Source organism: Zonotrichia leucophrys, chromosome 12 (genome assembly GCF_028769735.1).
Source record: "Zonotrichia leucophrys gambelii isolate GWCS_2022_RI chromosome 12, RI_Zleu_2.0, whole genome shotgun sequence".
Classification (NCBI taxonomy): domain Eukaryota; kingdom Metazoa; phylum Chordata; class Aves; order Passeriformes; family Passerellidae; genus Zonotrichia; species Zonotrichia leucophrys.
The window spans coordinates 16,711,183-16,728,063 of NC_088182.1; the positions used below are offsets into that span (position 1 = coordinate 16,711,183).

Consider the following 16,881-nt stretch of genomic DNA (forward strand, 5'->3'; position numbering starts at 1 on the left):
ATACAAACCGTGAAGGAGTTTGCAGATAAGCTGGGTCATAATTGTGTCATAGTCTTTGATAGTCAAGTTCTGCTACAAATCCAGCCCCATTTGTTAGAAATAAAGGGAATATTTAGAAAATAGATGTCTAATATGACTGAGGGAAAGCTATTACTGTGCCTTTTGAGCTACTGCATTTTCTTATAACCAAAACAATTTCAGAAGAACAAAAGTCCCATCTCCTGGGATATGAGCAGTGTGCAGGCAAATGAAGGCTGGACATCACCCAGAGTCCTTCGAAATACATAGCTTTGATTCCAGCACTTAAAATCTTAAATCCCTCTTTCAGTATTTATTTTGAAGCTGAGTACCTCTAGGGAACAAAATGTTTATTGCCTGATAGACCCTTACATGGTTGTGTTTTGCTTTTTTTACTGTTATAAATTTATAATAGATGGCCTTAGGATAAAATAGATGCACCAGCACATCTTAAGCCATTAACCACACCAAAGACAGTGCAGATCAACATCTAAATCACATTGTACCTAAAGAAATTTGAACCAAGTTTGTCTGGATCTATTGTATGATTTTGATGGCGTTGTTCATTCTTGTATTTTCTGTTAAATTAACATACAGAATAGTCATTGTATGAAATGCTTGGGGACTGAAGTCACTGAAGTTTCTTAGGTAATGAATACATTTTTTTCTATCATGCAAACCCTGCATCTCTAAAAGAAAGACAAGGTAAAGAAATAGTAAAAGAGGGGAAACCCCACCCGACGGAAAACCCCAAGCCAAAACCAAATCCTAAAATTTTTTTGCCTCTTTCCTGCATCAGAGTAACACTTTCATTGCCCAAAGCTCCCCAGAGAAAGTCCCCAGCACACTGGGGTGTGTCAGTCAGGACTGCTGTGTGACAGAGGCTCTGCTGGGACATTGCACAGGACGTTTTCATCTTCAGCTCTACTGTTCCCTCGTTCCCACCAGCCCAGGCCATTGGTGAGGGAGGGCATCACTCACCTCAGTGTGCAAACAGAACTCATGGGATGGTTTTAAATAATCATCCGGAACTTCCGTCACCAAGCAGAAAAGCTGTGTTGTCTGTTTGGTGCCTACAACCCTTTTCTAGCTCCGAGAGTGACTCAAGGTGCCTGGGATGTCACTTTTACTTTAATGTCAGTAGGTTTGATAAAAGGCTTGAGTGTTCCAAAATCTGAGTGCTGTGGGGAAGCGTTTTCAGCTCCCATTCCAGTGAGGACTTGGTTGAGGGTCAGAAGAACCCTTCAGAAGAACATCTTTTGGTAGAGCAAGGGAAGCCATCCCTGGCTGATTTTCAGCTCTCCACCTGATGAGAGCTGACAGATGATGTGGCACAGCCCCTGAGAGGCTTTGTGCCTTTCTGTCTGACAAAAAGAGCTGCCACGGTGGCTGTCAGGTTTGTTTTGTTGTGCTGTAATTACAGATTCTGAGATCCTGGGGAGCTATGGGGAGAATGAGATGCATTTCACACTGGGCGCTGACCTTGGAATAATGCTGCCCTTATGAAAGGTGGGAGCAGTGAAGGTGTGGCACAGGTGTGTGCCACTATTGCAGGGGGTTTAGGGGAATACAAGCCCTCAAAATGACCATTTAATTAAAAAACAATTATTTCTCCTCCTTCCATGCATCTTTTTTATTGCATTTTCCAGGTTTCACTGTGGTTTCTCTCCTGTTGTCCTGTCTCTGGCTTTCAACCCTTGTGGCTTCATTTCTCCAGCAGCTTGAATTGCAGCTGGGCAGTTCATGATGGGCTTTTTGCTAATGCCACACTCATTCCATCTTCAAACATGAGTGAACTTTGTCCTGGGAAGCCAGGGCCAGGTGGAGCAGGGCTTTGAGGTCTCTTGCACTGCACAGGATGGAAGCAGGGCCAGCAGGACACTTTTCCCCCTGGAGATGCCCTAACACAGCTGACTTTTATTTATCCCTGCTTCACCCAAAGCTCTGCCAACTTTTATATTAACAAAAGTGCTGTGCTTGATTCAAAATCTCCATCCGTGCTCATTTTAATAAATTCAATTTGTTTTGTTTATCTTAAGAAATGGTACTGTACAGCAGCAGCATTTAGAAAATAGAAATTCAGTGGTGATGCAATGAACATGTTTCTGGAATTTGTTGTAGATAGAAAAACCCAGCAAACTGACCAAGCTACAGTTGTAATTTTGGCTTTGTTCAGTGTTATGCCAAATATATTATGCTCACTAAAATTTAACAAAATCATACAGATCTTACAGTGATCATTCTCAATATTTATATAAATGTTGCATTGATGAATGACACATGTTTTCCAGCTGTACCCTCATCAATTTGTGAATCAGGATAAGAATCTCTCATTCCGGCCTTTGCAAATCCCATCTTAGGTATCTTTTGTGAGCAGAATGGTTTGGGTTGGAAGGGACCTTTAAGTTCCATCCATTTCCAGCCCCCTTCCATGGGCAGGGACACCTTCTTTGTCCACTGGCTGAAAAGGTGCAAATCAAATAAAGGAAATAATGGAAAATCTTAACTATCGAACTGCAAGGGTGCACATACTGAGTAGTGGAAAATCCTGCAAGTGGAAAAGCTCTTTTTAGGTGTTGGAGTAATTGTACGTTGCTCGAAACACGCCTAGAACAGTTTAAACAGTTATTAAAGAGTGTTGCCAGATTTTATCGCTGCAGTCATGCATATAGATCAGTGATCCCAGAGCAGCACTGTGAAATGTGTGAATGAGGTGCACTTGCTAAAAATAACCCTACTGAGTGCTGCTGCTCCTAATTGCCACAGAATCCTGGGGAAATGATCCCATTTCGGCAGCACAGAATTGACTTTAAATGTTTGACTGCAGGATGACATGTGGGTTCTCAAAGATGATATTTGCTAGACCTTGGTCATCAGCAGTTAAAAATGAAGCAAACAGTCACCACCAGATTGTACTTGGAGCTGTTGTAGTTCTGTTCTTGTGTCACTTTGGGTTCTGGTTGTGTGGAAACACCTGGCAGGGCTGCAGCTCTGGGCTGGGAGAGGCTGGAACTGCTCTGCCTTACCTGGTAAGCCAGATATAAAGAAAAGTATCTGTCCAGCAGCCCCAAATATAAAGAAAAGTATCTGTGAATTTGTTTTTAAAGGAAATAAAAATTCTCAGGGTGTTTGGCAGCAGCTGAGCATCCCAGAGCTGACTGACAGACAGAGAAATGATCCTTTTGTTTCCCTCCCCTTTTAGAAGTTTATTTTAATACTTAATCAAGATTCCCCCATGCCCTTGTACGCCAAAGAGAATCTGTTTTCCTTTTCATAGGAAATGGGTTTGTTGATGAAGGTGATGGCACCATCGCCACCTGTGTGACTCTTCCAGATTTCTGGATATTGGATATTTTGTTATAGTTTTGTCACATATTTTTGTTATTATTCCATCTTCACTTTGGGAAGGTGAAACCTTTCCCTCATCAAAACCAGTCTTAAAAATCACTAAGATTTTTTTCTTTCTAGCAAATTCTTTGATTATCCATTTCTTTATGGTTATTCATATTTTTAGGCAGCTGCAGCAAATGACAGATTTGCAGGCACACTGAATTTCTGCTCCAGCAAGGGTTTAAGCTATTTAGGGAAATGAATGAAGCACAAAGGTTTTTATTTAACTATAAATTTTGTATGACTTTAATTTTTTTTCATGAGTGACTGGCTTTCTTACATCAAACTCCTTCACAGGGAATTTTACAGCAATAGGCAGTACCTTTGACAACTATAATTTTCTAAAACTCTGGGAAAGCCAGATGAAAGAATAAATAAATATTGATCTGGCTGGGGTTTAAGTAATCCCTGATTAAAGTAAAAATGCATTTTAAAAGTAGCATTGATTACTCCTGGACTCTGGTTTTGTTATCCTTCCCAGGCTGAAAATGTTGAGTCTTTACAGAGTCAGAGAAATATATTGAGAATACCAATGAGACATTTATTTTAATTTATCACCCCAGTGTTTGAGCACTTTTATGTTATCCTCTGAATTTATACACAAAATCAATCTCAGAAGTGGGACAACTTTACTGCTGAGGCAAAGGGGAGCAGGAGGTTTAAGGACACACCTGTGCTGCTGGGCACAGTTTTTACAGCTTAGGCCTCCAAGAGTCAGTGTTGGAACTGGATTTAGCCAGGACAGAGCCAAGTGTTCCCATCCCTGCCTGCATCCAGTCCTGCTGGGAGTCCCCTTTTCACTCATTTAATCAACTTTGTACCATTTCCATCCCCTCTGGCAGAGATATTTTGTCTTGCTGTACTCCAAAGCCTTTGGGCATTTGGATATTTCCCCCTGCTGTGTCTCCCTGTTTGCTGTTTGATTCCTGGAGTCACCTGCTGATTTTTGGGACTGGTACCCAGTAGAGGGATTGCATTCTCAGCTCCTGGACAGGATGGACTTGCTGTTTGCTCAGCTCCAGCGTTGTGTGTGCAATGCAGAGTGAGGGAGCTCTGGTTTTTAGCTGTTTTCATGTGTTCCCACAATGGGGAATCTCTGGGATAAATGTGCTAAAAAGATGTTGGTGGCCCAGGTGGTGGAACAAGATGTTTGGCTTGGAACTCCTGCAAGCACTTCTGTCAGCCTGGGATGGCAGAGAGGTATTTTTATCACTTGTAGTGCTTACATGGCACTTCAGTCAAGTGGGTTAGGCTTGGTTTGGTTTTGTTTTGGCCAGATTTCAATTTAATTCATGATGTGCCACCTCCCTAAGTCAGCTTTGGCTCCTAGATAAGTCGTGCTGTCCTTTTAATTTCTGGCCGAGCATTTGCGCAGCGGAACCCAGAGACTCTGGGAATTCCTTTCTGGCCCTTAATAACACGAGGTCCATTCTGTTTGTGCATCCCTCTGATGCTCTGAAGTGCTTTGAAGGGTTGGGAGAGAAATTGCTGTTGAATCCCTGTGTCCTGGAGCTCTGTAGGGCTGGCACTGCTGTGTTCCTGCATCAATCTGCTGCTTTGGGAGGGAGACATTCCCCAGGCAGCGCGAGGGGCTCTGCTGAACTCATTGCTTGGCAAGTTGTGTCTTGACAAATGTGCTGCACACAGGATTCTGTCTCTGCTGACGTGAAATCACCCCCAGAAGGGCTTGAAATAGAATCTTTGTTGAAAATTTCGTCCTGGCATTAGATTTGTGGCACCTGCGAGTTTGTCCTGATGTAATTCTTGGAAGAGATGTTTGTTTTCATCTCCAACAGGAAGGGAGGAAAACTTTCATGTGCCCTGATTCATGCTTGTATTTATTTAGTAAACATTTTCCCCTCAAGATATTTGATTCTGAGCAAAAATTGAGGTTATCAGTTTTGTTGAATACTTGTAGACCTGAATGCTACTACAAAATAATTGTAAGTGCTAACAAGCATGATGGCTTTTGTGTGCATTGTTAGTTGGATTTTTCTGGAATTAAGCAATATTAAATGCTTCAATTCTATTGGAAGGTTTATTTTTTTAAGGTGTGTTATACTTGATATTTTTAAGAGTCACTTTTAAATTTTCTGTTATGGAATAACACAAGAGAGATGAGCTTAATTTTATTAATTGTGCAATAAATGCATTTGGATTTAAATGAAGCTGCTTTTCAATGATTGAACTGCCTTTCTCTTTGATTTTACATTCATTATAATTTAAGTTTCCAAAACATAAACGTGTTTTTTTCTTTGTTTTTAACAGGTCTTGCATGCTGTGACACAAAGATCTCCTCGCCTGGTGCGCTATGTTCATGGTGAGCCTGATCTCCGTCCTGTGGCCCATGTTGTCATTCCAGGGATTATTATATCAAAGGGGTATCATGTTATTTTAGCAACCAGTCATTGGAAATCATCATAAACACATGGGAATGAGTTTAGTCTTTGTTTTTTTTCTGAATTAGTGACAAATCTCCAGTTTTCTACAGCATCCGGTGCAAAATGAGTTTTAAGAACCTGTGAAGGATCTGATAATGGCCTCAAAGTTCCAGTGGCCATGGTCAAAATTGCAGATAAGGCAGGATGGGGCCAGTTTTGTAGTTTGAAGTAATCAGTGACATCAGAATTCCTGCCAGGAATCAGAATTCCTGCAGATTTCCTCTCCACGAGGAGATCTGCAAACAGCAACACAACAGGCCCAGCCTGGGTCCAGTGAATCCCATTTTGTCCTGGTTCCAAACCCTCAGGCTCTTTAGCTATGCTAAGGAATTCTCTGTGGCTGCCAACTTTTTGGCACTTCTTAAAATAACTCAGTTAAATATATTTCATAAACTCATTTTGTATAGGCAAAAGAAGCCCCTGTGCTGCTCCTCAGCAGCACGTGTTCCTTCTCTTTCCCTTCTCCTCCAAATATTAGCAAATTCCCCCTTTTATAATGACATGCAAATAAACCAGCTTTTGGGATTAGGCCTCACATTTATCAAAAGGTTTCCTACTGTGTTCTGCTTTCTTTTTTTTTTGGTCTTTTTTGAGGGGTTAAGTAGCAAACACCTTCTGTATTTCTGGGTTTACTGATACATATTTTTAAATTGATTCTTTTGCCTCATGCTTTTAACTGGAAGTAAGTGATCCTCATGTGGCTCCAGTGTTCTTTTTTTCTCAATTTAATTTTTTTTTACCTCCTAAATTCTCCCTTACATATGCCTCAGGATGTTTGAGCTGCTTGGTGACCTCCACCTCTGAGAGCAGAAGTTAATAAACAGCTTCCCCTTGCTGATGGGATTAGGGATGGCAGAGGAGTGGCCAAGGCTTTAAGGGACACGGATTTTTAGGATTTTTAATCCGCTTCCCCAGCTCAGCTCAGTTGAGTCTTCCATTGGGATCTGCCTCATGGAGATGTTGAGGCAATCAATGGCCACGTTCAGCTGAACGTCCTGGTGTTTCTGGGAGCCATCCATGTGCTGTGGCATCCATTGGGGTGTCAGGAACCATCCCCAGCTCCCAGGGGAATCCTTTCCCTGCTAAGGGGCTCTGGGCAGCTTTGGGATCGTGGCAAGGACAAGCCCTTGCGCATCACTAGTGTGGGAAATTTAGGGGTTTTGAACAGCTGACTAATGTGATTAAGTAGAAGTTGTTTAGTGTTTACATTATGCACATATTTATAGATTCTAAGTACTAAGTACACACTTTCTGATTACTGCTTTTGTCTTTTTTACTCATTTTCTGCCTGTGTTTCTCAGAATAATGATTGGTTACAGTCCAGGTGTTTCACAGTGCTCTGTTATCTAGTTTTTCTGGTCTTGGCATTCAGTTTCTCAGCCTCTTCTTTCTTAATTTAGTATAATTTATGTTCTGATAGCCTTGATGAATTCTTGAGGCTTTGATAACAAACTTAGAAGCAGCCTGGCTGGTGCACACTGTGGCCTAACCCTTGCAAATACATTGCAACTCATCACATTTAATTACTCAGTGCTCTGCAAAGGGAGATGATGCAAGAACAAAAGCTTAACATCTGTCAGGGCTTTTAATGCCAACATTTTCCTTTCTTTTTTTTTTTTCTTTTTGGTGTAGTTTTCTACATTTTTCTGACATTCTAGCAGCTTTTCCATGTAATTCATGACTTTTCTCCCACATTTTGCTGTCCATGGTGATATTTGGAGCAGTTCTGCAGGTGCTTGCTGGAGGTTTGGAAAGGCTGTGAGGATCCAGAACTGACTCTGAATTTAATTAATGTGGGAGCCCCAGAGAGACAGTTAATAGCTCCATCAATAACTTCCTCATATTTTTATGTTTAAAATATTGGACCAATATTATGAGGTAGGTTAGGAGTGTCCTTCATTTTGGGGTCCATCTAGCAGGGATCCCCTGCAAGCCCTGCAGATGTTCTCTGAAGCACAACTTCCTCATTTTCCTTGCCACAGTTACTGCAGAAGGCCCCAAGCTTGGCATTGCTTGGCTAAAATATTTTTTACAACAAATAAAATAAACTATTGGCATCTCAAGGGCTTACAGTTAAATTTTACTAATGCAAATTGCTTTTGAGTCAGGCAAGTCTAACAGTGTTATTGTTTGTCTTTTAAAAATACATTTTATCAAGGCTAGCACAAACCCCCACATGAATTGAACTATAACTTTTTCTGATTTTGATAAAAAAAAAATTTATGATGTTCAATCTTTCTGTAATGATGTTGAGAGGGAGAAAATTATGATTAAAACAGAGTATTAAAAATTCTGCCCACAAAATAATTTGTGAAAAGGAATTGCAAATCCAGTGGCAAGAAATCTTTATAGCCAGATAAAACTGCTTGGGGCTTCCTTTTGTTTCTAATTTATATTCACAATAATGAATGAGGCTAAAGTAGCAATCAGAGACATCAATTAAAACTATCAATACAATTGGTTTTAAATCAGTTACCAGTCCATACTTTTGGAAATACTGCAGCCTAAGTTTTGTGATTGGATTCTATTGGCAGAGTGTGAAGAACTGGTGCAAATAGAAATGGCTTTTCAGGGAATCAAGGGTAATCTACACCATAAACACACAGTTAATCTTTTATTATCTGACATATATTCACTCTATGTGATGCTGAGTTTTTCAAAATAGTTTTATCAGGTTAACTTGGCACTTTCCTTGTGCAGTCCCTGGTTTCTTTGGGGATCCCATGGTACCCTGAATTGGAGCTGGCATTGTCATTCCTCTCCTGGTGTGAGGCTGATCAGATCAATGTGGGCACTGTGATGACTTTGTCATCTTTTGTCTGCTGTAAATTGTTATCAGATTTTTCTTGTAAAATGCAGTTTATGTTGCTGAATATAGAGGGAATAAAGCATTGCTGAGGCAGAGTGGTTCCTCTACTGCACATTCCCCTTGCTGTGCCCTTTCCTTGGCTTCTTGTGGCAGGATGGGGCTCAGAACTGACCTTTAGAGAAATACTGTGTATAAATAGGAGCTGTTGAACTTCTGCAGAGATGGGCTTTGGATTGCAGGTGTTCATAATTAGATTAATTTGCAGAGTAGATCAAGCCAATGAAGGAGGCATGGAAAACTGATGGAGGGCTTATCAAATTAGCTAAGTAGAGCAATTAATCAGACAGGCCTTAACTGTTTGGTTTCTATTTTTTGGTTATCAGCTGGAGCACTTTGCTTTCAGCTTGCATTAAAGACACCGAGTGCGAGGCTGTGCTTGTGTCCCTGTCACCCCTGTGTGTAAGGTGCCACCACTCAGGGACCCATTGGCATTCCCAAGGCACAGAGCAGCCTCCTGTCGACCAAATAATTTTTAAAAAAGTGTTCAGCATTCTCTGTGAAAATACCAACAAAAAAGCACCAACAGTGGGCATGAGATTTGATCTAACCAGTAACTTGTCAGTGAAAGGGATCAATAGGCAGCTCCTCAGGAACTTCTGGCTCCAGTATGGTAACAATTATCTTAAAGGTACTTAAAAGCACCTTAGAATGATGATTCTAACAAGTTGTTTTTATTCTAATTGAGTTTACCCACTTGGGGGAGCATTATGCATATTGACACTATTTTTTTGTTCTTCTGACTCCATTTGTAAATTATTTGGTATTTTTAGATGGAATTTTCCTGCCTTTCATTGCAGGAATAAAAAGAGGTTTCCATAAGATTATCCCAAGAGTACTTTTCCTCATTCATTTCACAATAAACCTCTCTGGTACCTGTCAGATTTGGCCCTGAGAAATTTCCCTGAGGCCCCAGAGCGCTGACATGGAATAGAGGGCAGAGATCTCTCTCCAGACATGACCCTCCCACTTCCCTTTTCCTTCTATTCATGAGGTCAAATAATTTCTTTTCCCACATCCACAATGAGTCCTAAAGCACGTCAGAAAATGGGGAAGAATGGAAATTAGCACTTCTTTTTCCAAAGCTGAAGAAAGATGATCTGATGAGAACAAGACCTTCCTTCAGATCTCCCTAAATGCTCAACTGCCTCTTATGTAGAGGTTAAATATAAGTTTAAGATCACTCCTTGTGCCTTCATTTAAAAAATACCCAATGAACATTCTGGCACATCAGCTTTGGGCATTTATATTTAGGAATCTTATCACAATTTAAAATGCTGCTGTAAAACTGGTTCCTACTCTCTGTAAGTCCTCAGCCATTTTATCTTAAATATCCAGAAATGAAAATCTTAACCAGGGTTATCAACTTGGGTCAAGCTTTGAAATCCCTTTTAAACATTTTGAGTGATATTTTTCATGCCCTTAACACTGAATACTTCAAACCCCAAAAAGTCTTGTGCTTAAGAGTTCTTTTGAAAACTGCAGAATCCTTGAACAGCTGAAGATTTAAGAGGAGTTTTTTTGGTGACTATTTCAGGATTTTTTTTTATAGATTGATAATCATGTTTGCCTTAGGAAGATAAAGGATAAATCTAAAGGCTGATGCCTGAGATGTGTAAGCTGCATTTTCTATCTCTGGAAAAGTAGTCTCTGATTTTTCTGATGAATTTCTGTCTCTTGCCTTGATTTTTGAATCACTGAAAATAAGATACAGCTTCTGTTTTAACCAATATGTGAAACTGCTAAAAAGCCTGTAAATAGGAGTAATTAACACCCACCTCCAACGTTTCCTTTTTCTGCTAATTTAAATACAGGATTTCTAGGTCTAAAAGCATGTGAAGATAGTTCAGACAACATATATGTGCTTTCAACATGCTTGAATCCAATCAGTTCTTCCTTGGGAAGGCTGCAGGGCTGTGCTAAACGTGATCTAAATTACTCTGGTAGTGATATAAACCCAGAAAGGATCTCATGTGTTTATTTGGAGCCTGTGAGCAGCCCAGATACCTGGATGTGACTGATAAATGCATCAATAGAGAGGGAGGAAGGATGGATGGGCTGTAAAGCTAAGCATTGCTCCTCAAGAGCTTGTTCTTGTTCAAAACCCTGAAGTGCAAACTCGAGGAGGGCATTTTGCTTTGTGGAGGCTTGAATTAGTTGGTTCTTTTATCAGTATGTCAAACATTATCTGACTGTTTCTCTCCTAAAATACAGTCTTTGTGGGAAAATGTTTCTGGTGGTGCTGGTATTAAGGTTCAAACCCACTAATAAGACATTATCTGAGTTAATAAACCATAAATACTGGTGTGCTGTAAACTCTGTGCATTCACAGTCTAGGGGGGATCAGTTCACTGCCCCACTCTGGGAAAAAGCAGCAGCAGCATTTCCCACTGTGAGCATGGAGCAGCTCCCACAGCCCTGGGGCTGCACACATCAGCAGCCCTGACAGCACAGCCAAACACCTGATGGGGAATGTCCCTGAGAAATGAAGACACGAGCTCAGAGATGTCTGTTACGTGTTTGTGATGGTTTCACTCCTGGTGGCATCAGCACTTGCAGCTCTGATCCACGGGAGCAGCAGAGCTCTCTGATGGAGCTGGGCTGTGCGGTGCACGTCCGGCCACAGGGGCTGGTGCCTCTTGCAGGTTGGAGAGGCTCTGTCAGCTCAGAAAGCTCCAATTATCTCCTCCTCAGAATTCCTCGCTGTGGGGGAATCACAGGGGTCTCCTGCCTGTGATCCAGCACAAGGCTGCTTTGGACAACAGGCAGCTCTCAGCGTGGCTGAGTGCTCTGGAAGTTCTTCCCCCTGGACATGTGAGGCAGCTCCCTGACTGCTATTCCACAGGGTACTGTAGCTTTCTCTTTGATGCAGAAGGAGCCTGGTCATGAATTTGAAACTACTTTTGCCCTTTGAATTTTTTTTTTTCCCAATGATGTAATAAAATGTTTAAAATATCATCTTGAAGAAAATACTTGAGAGCCATAGGAATAGGGAGAGAAATCATTTTATGCAATAATAATTACATTTATGGTGTTCTTTTCATTTCATTGACTCTCTGTCTATGTTCCACCGGTGGCAATGTTCTTCTACCACTCCAAGCAGTAAAGCTGGAATAGGGGTGGTACATTAATGGCATTCAGGAGTTATAATCCTTCTGTCTCATTTCCCACAGCACATAAGCCATTATTTGCAATTTTGTTTAAAGCTTATAATGTAAGTTTGGTATAACTGTTTATTATCCCATGGTCTTGTACTTCCAGATTTGTTTTCACAATATTTGTGTATCAAACAAAGGATGTATTTTGCTCAGGATGCTTAATCAAGGTCATCGTTGGTTTTGGTCTGGTAGCTGGGTTTTTTTCTTCTCCATTATTTTTCTTTGAGAACCTTGATGTGCTGTAATCAGTAAAAAGAAGTTGGAATAAAATCCCCTCTTTTAATGGTCAGAGTGAGGTTCATGGTATGAATATATCTATTTTAAGTTTTTTTCAAACTTACTGTTTTCTATCAAGTAAGAATGGTTTTACATTTGCCTAAACACTGCATCAATATTTCCAGCAAAATAAATCTTTTCGTCAAATTTCCTATTTAATAAAATACAGCCTCTTTGAACTCCACAGACCTCACCATCTGTTACTCAATTTTCACTCCATAAAATTTTGCTGACATCTGTTTAATCAAATATATTTTTATAGTCATGGAGAAATTTAGTTCAAACTTGGAATTATCCTGTTTCTATATGCCAAACAGAAAATATGAAAATAATGAACAGGAACTTATGGGAGAGGAGAGGGAAACATTAAAGTGGAGTCTGCAACTACTTAGGGCACCTTTCAGACCTGGAAGTGACATTCCTGAGATTGGTGGAGCTCAGTGCCTCTCCAATGGCCTAGTTGGATTCTCCGTTTCCCTCCCCTGTTCTCCAACATTCCCTCTGCTCCTGCTTTCTGAGCTTTCCCTCAGCTCCTGATTTCTTCAACGTTCCCTCATCTGCTTTCTCCAATGTTCCCTCAGCTCCTGCTTTCTCCAACGTTCCCTCAGCTCCTGCTTTCTCCAACATTCCCTCAGCTCCTGCTTTCTCCAGCGTTCCCTCAGCTCCTGCTTTCTCCAACATTCCCTCAGCTCCTGCTCTCTCCAGTGTTCCCTCAGCTCCTGCTTTCTCCAGCATTCCCTCAGCTCCTGCTTTCTCCAGCGTTCCCTCAGCTCCTGCTTTCTCCAGCGTTCCCTCAGCTCCTGCTCTCTCCAACGTTCCCTCAGCTCCTGCTTTCTCCAACATTCCCTCACTCTTTTCTCACTTCCCCATCCTGCTTCTCAACATTCCCTCACTCTGCTCTCCAGGTTCCCTCAGCTCCTGCTTCTCGCTTCCCAGCTGCTCTCTCCAGCTTGGCCAAAGCTGCCTGTTCTCCATGGCAGAGTTTCAGAGCAGCTGCTGGGCTTGGGTTTGAAAAGGCAGGCCTAACCAGGCCAGGTTTTCCCAGCCTGCCTTCATTCCGTGCCCATCCTTGTGCTTCTGTCCTTTTTTCACTCACTCCTCCAGGAGCTGTGGGGGCTCCTCTCCTGGGCAGGCAGGACACCCCTGTAGGGAATTGAGGCAGTCACACGGGGAGGAGAGGCAGAAGCTCCTCTTGGATCCATCCCCCTGGGTTCTCCAGGGGTTGTGCTCTCTGGATTCATTGCTTTCCCATCAAATATTGCCATGCTGGGGTTTGTGGGTGCTGCCACCAGCTCTGGAAGGGATGTGGTGGTTGTTGCTAGTGAGCCCTTCCTTTCAGGTTGGGTTTCCAAAGGAAATGAGGCATCTGCAGCTCCTGGCTGTTGATCTGTTGGTTTGGTTTTCTGTCAGGTTTGATTAGGAGATTTCCATCAGGATTGTGCTTTGACAGATCCTTCCCATCTCCCATATGGCATTCAAATTGAACATCTGTTTAAAACAATAATTTGTAAGGTTTGATAAGCAAATAGCAGTCTTTGTTCCTGTTGGTTATCACCACTTTTTGTCAGTTCTCTTGGTTTGTTAAGGTACAATATGTTGTACCACGTATTCTGGATTTTGGAGAAGTTGCTGTTGTGGCTTTTCTCTTGTTTATTTTCTCTGTTGCTATTGGGGTTGGTGTTTAGACAACTTCCAGAATGATTGAGCTGTTTACTGCAGATTCATATTGTTTTGCTTGGAAACCAAATTGATATTTACAACTGAGTAATAAATTTAGAATATTGGTTTTTAATTGAATCTGCAGAAGAATATGCTGATTAACTTGAATTTAATGATGAAGAGCAATGCTCTTTGAATTTTTCATGGAAATCCCATTATCTGCACATGTAGTATTTATTAAATTGAAATTATCTCATATTTTAAAATAGTATTTTGTTCCCTTTCACAAAGAAGAAAGTCAAATTGTTGTTGTTGATTTTACTGATTAGGTGGACAAAATCAATTGAGATGAAACATGAGTATAATTTTGTAATACTTAGAGCCCTTCCTTAATTCATTATCCTCCAAGACACTATTTATCTACCTTGAAGTTTTCTTTATTCAGGGTCATTTATTAAGGTATGCTTGAAAGAAAAAAACATCTGGAAGCATTCTTTGGTTTGTTTAAAATTTTCAGTTTATTTGGAAGGAAAACTTCTCAGCTGGTCTTTCCAAAGCCTTGAGAGCAAAGTGAAAGCAAAGCTGAGATGCCAATGTTTATTTCTTTGTGGTTTTCTGACAGCAGATTACAAGGGGGGAGTTTGTTTTCTGGCCATTTTGCAGATTGTTTATGGTAATGAACATGCTGTATAAGTTTAAACTCAAATTATAAGCAGAAGAGGTTTTGGCTGGATGTTAAAATTTAAACACGCTCTTTGTTTTGTGGCCGATAAAATTAGATTGCCCTCGTATTTGCTTATAATGAGATCAGCAGGCTAAAGAAAAGCAGCCTCTCTCTCAGCATGATCTATGCATGCTGCTCCTTCAGAAAGGATCAGCAGAGGGAACTGGATTGATTTGGGTGCTGGTGTTGCTGTGAGGGTTTGGGAGGAAATGCAGACCCTGCAGTGCTGCAGTGCTTTTCAGCCTCGGATGAGTGTCTGAGTGTGGGATCACCTGGCAGCCCCACCCAGGCTCTGCTGTACATCAGGAACACATTTTTTAAAAATTCCTTTTCCTCTCAACTCCATCTTTTGCTGATATTTAGAACCAAACAAATTAAACTGAACCACAACAGGAAAATCTGTTGGGCATCAGCTACAAACTCCCACTGACAACAACCCAGAGAAATAGCATTTCCTGGGGTCTCACTCCTGTCCCCAGCACAGGCACTTGGCAGGGTCCTGAAATGTCTCCCCAGGGTCAGAATTTGTGGGTGCAGGAGTGATTCCTGAGGTGCAGCTGATCCCTCTCCCCTGAGCAGATTGCTGCTGCTGCTGGAGTCGCCGAGGCAGAGCTGGGATGTGCTGCATTGCAGGTGCAGGAATTCGGGTCTGCTCTGCTCTAAGCTCACCCCAATTCTCCCCTTGTTCTGCTCTACTCCCCTTGCTCTACCCTCATTCCAGTTCTTCTGTTCTGCTTAAGATCACAAAGATAGTTTGGAGTTAGATGTAACATGCTGATAACCTTATACCTGGGGCAGGAGAAAATGGAGTGAGAGTCACAAGGAAAAGATTTGGGGATGGGTTTTTGGTTTGTGGCTTTTTTATTTGTTTGTTTTTTGTGGGGTTTTTTTTTTTTTTTTTTTTTCAGATTGACAATAAAAGAAGCTGTCCTGTAGAAAATTTAGAGTCAAGTAGTGCAGCAATCCATAGGTAGGAGAAATCCAAGCAGGACGAGGAGCCCCTGGCACCACCCCTTGTCTGGGTGACATGCAGTGGGACCAGATGTTTAATCAGTGTTCCACGGTGAAGCTCTTCAAGGTTATTTTAAGACAAGGCTGCTGGTACAGAGGACTTTTTGATGTGGTTTGAGGTGGTGATACATGGAATGTCACCAATTCTTGCATTTCCAAAATGCCAGCTGAGCAGCATGAGCAGATAAGGGAAAGCAGGATATTTCAATAATAAACACTTAGATTTATTTTAGGATAGTTTGAGGGAGATGGCAAACAAGCAGAAGGAACACCATGATCCAGCAATCCTGAGTGTAAAAACTTTTAGCTCAGAAAGATAAATTCCCATTTCCTTAAGAATACAGGCTATCACAATGAGAGGATAAGATATATGATGAATTAAAGCCTAATTAGAAATTAGAAATAAAGTGGGGGAATTAAATGGCCTATTACTAATGCTGCAAAAGTGCTTTTAGGATGCCCTGGGGAACAAGGCTTTAATGATGATTTGTTAGTGAATTGCTGAATTTAAGAAAAAACTTCAAGTTGCGCTGGGAATCTCTTCCTGCCACTGCAGAATTTTCCCTGGAACAGTGCATTTTCAAGGTTTTTGTTTTCAGATATTCAAACCAGACATTTTAATAACTGCTTTTGTAATTTAACTCATTGTTCCTGCTTTTGGTCTTTGCCAATTTTTAAACATGCCCTCTGCATTTTGTATTCATGTAACCCATTTGTTTATTAAAGCCTATTTTCCCTGATTTTTTCTTAATTAAGAGTCTGTTATTAGACTTGGGGAGCTTGGGGTTAAAAATGTGTAACCATCTGCTTCCCATGGCATCCATGCAGTGAGGGGATGTAGTCAGTGCCACACAGTGATGTGAGAAGTAAATTACTGTGAGAAATTGTTTCCTGGGTGCTGCTGCCACTAGAATTTCATTTTATTTTGCTTGTTGCTTTGCCATGACATCAGCAATCTCATTCTGGGCCTTGGTGGTGATTTGGCTTGAACTTCATTAGGCAGAGGGAAATGCACTGATGGAGAGATTCCACCTTGCTGAAGTGGTGAAATGCTGACCCTGCACTGCACAGATGTTTCTGTGACACAGCTGGGCCCAAAGGTGGCAGCCTGTGACTTCCTTAGGAGGCTCTTGGAATTGATTTTTCTTTTTTGGAGGAAAGCAGTGGTAATACAGTGCCAAAATTGTTGGCTGAGAGAAATCTGTTTTCTTCTCCCCCAAGTTTAAAAACAAAGCCAGGGTCTGGATTTCCATGCCCCATGGTTTGCCAGGTTCTGGAAGTGTCTTCAGATGGTGCCTCCAACATTAAAAATGTTAGAGGGAGTCCAGGGTGTTGATA

The 16,881-nt window shown here is 41.3% G+C and overlaps 1 protein-coding gene across 5 annotated transcripts in view; it reads left to right on the forward strand.

Annotated features, from left to right (window-relative positions):
* The window catches only part of ATP2B2 (ATPase plasma membrane Ca2+ transporting 2), a 402,969-nt gene that overhangs the window by 93,346 nt on the left and 292,742 nt on the right, over nucleotides 1-16,881 (forward strand). For all 5 annotated transcript variants that reach the window (XM_064723726.1, XM_064723729.1, XM_064723730.1 and 2 more), the window contains exon 2: nucleotides 5,677-5,728. The gene's annotated coding sequence lies outside the window, so the exon portion shown is untranslated. The remainder of the gene's footprint in view (nucleotides 1-5,676; nucleotides 5,729-16,881) is intronic.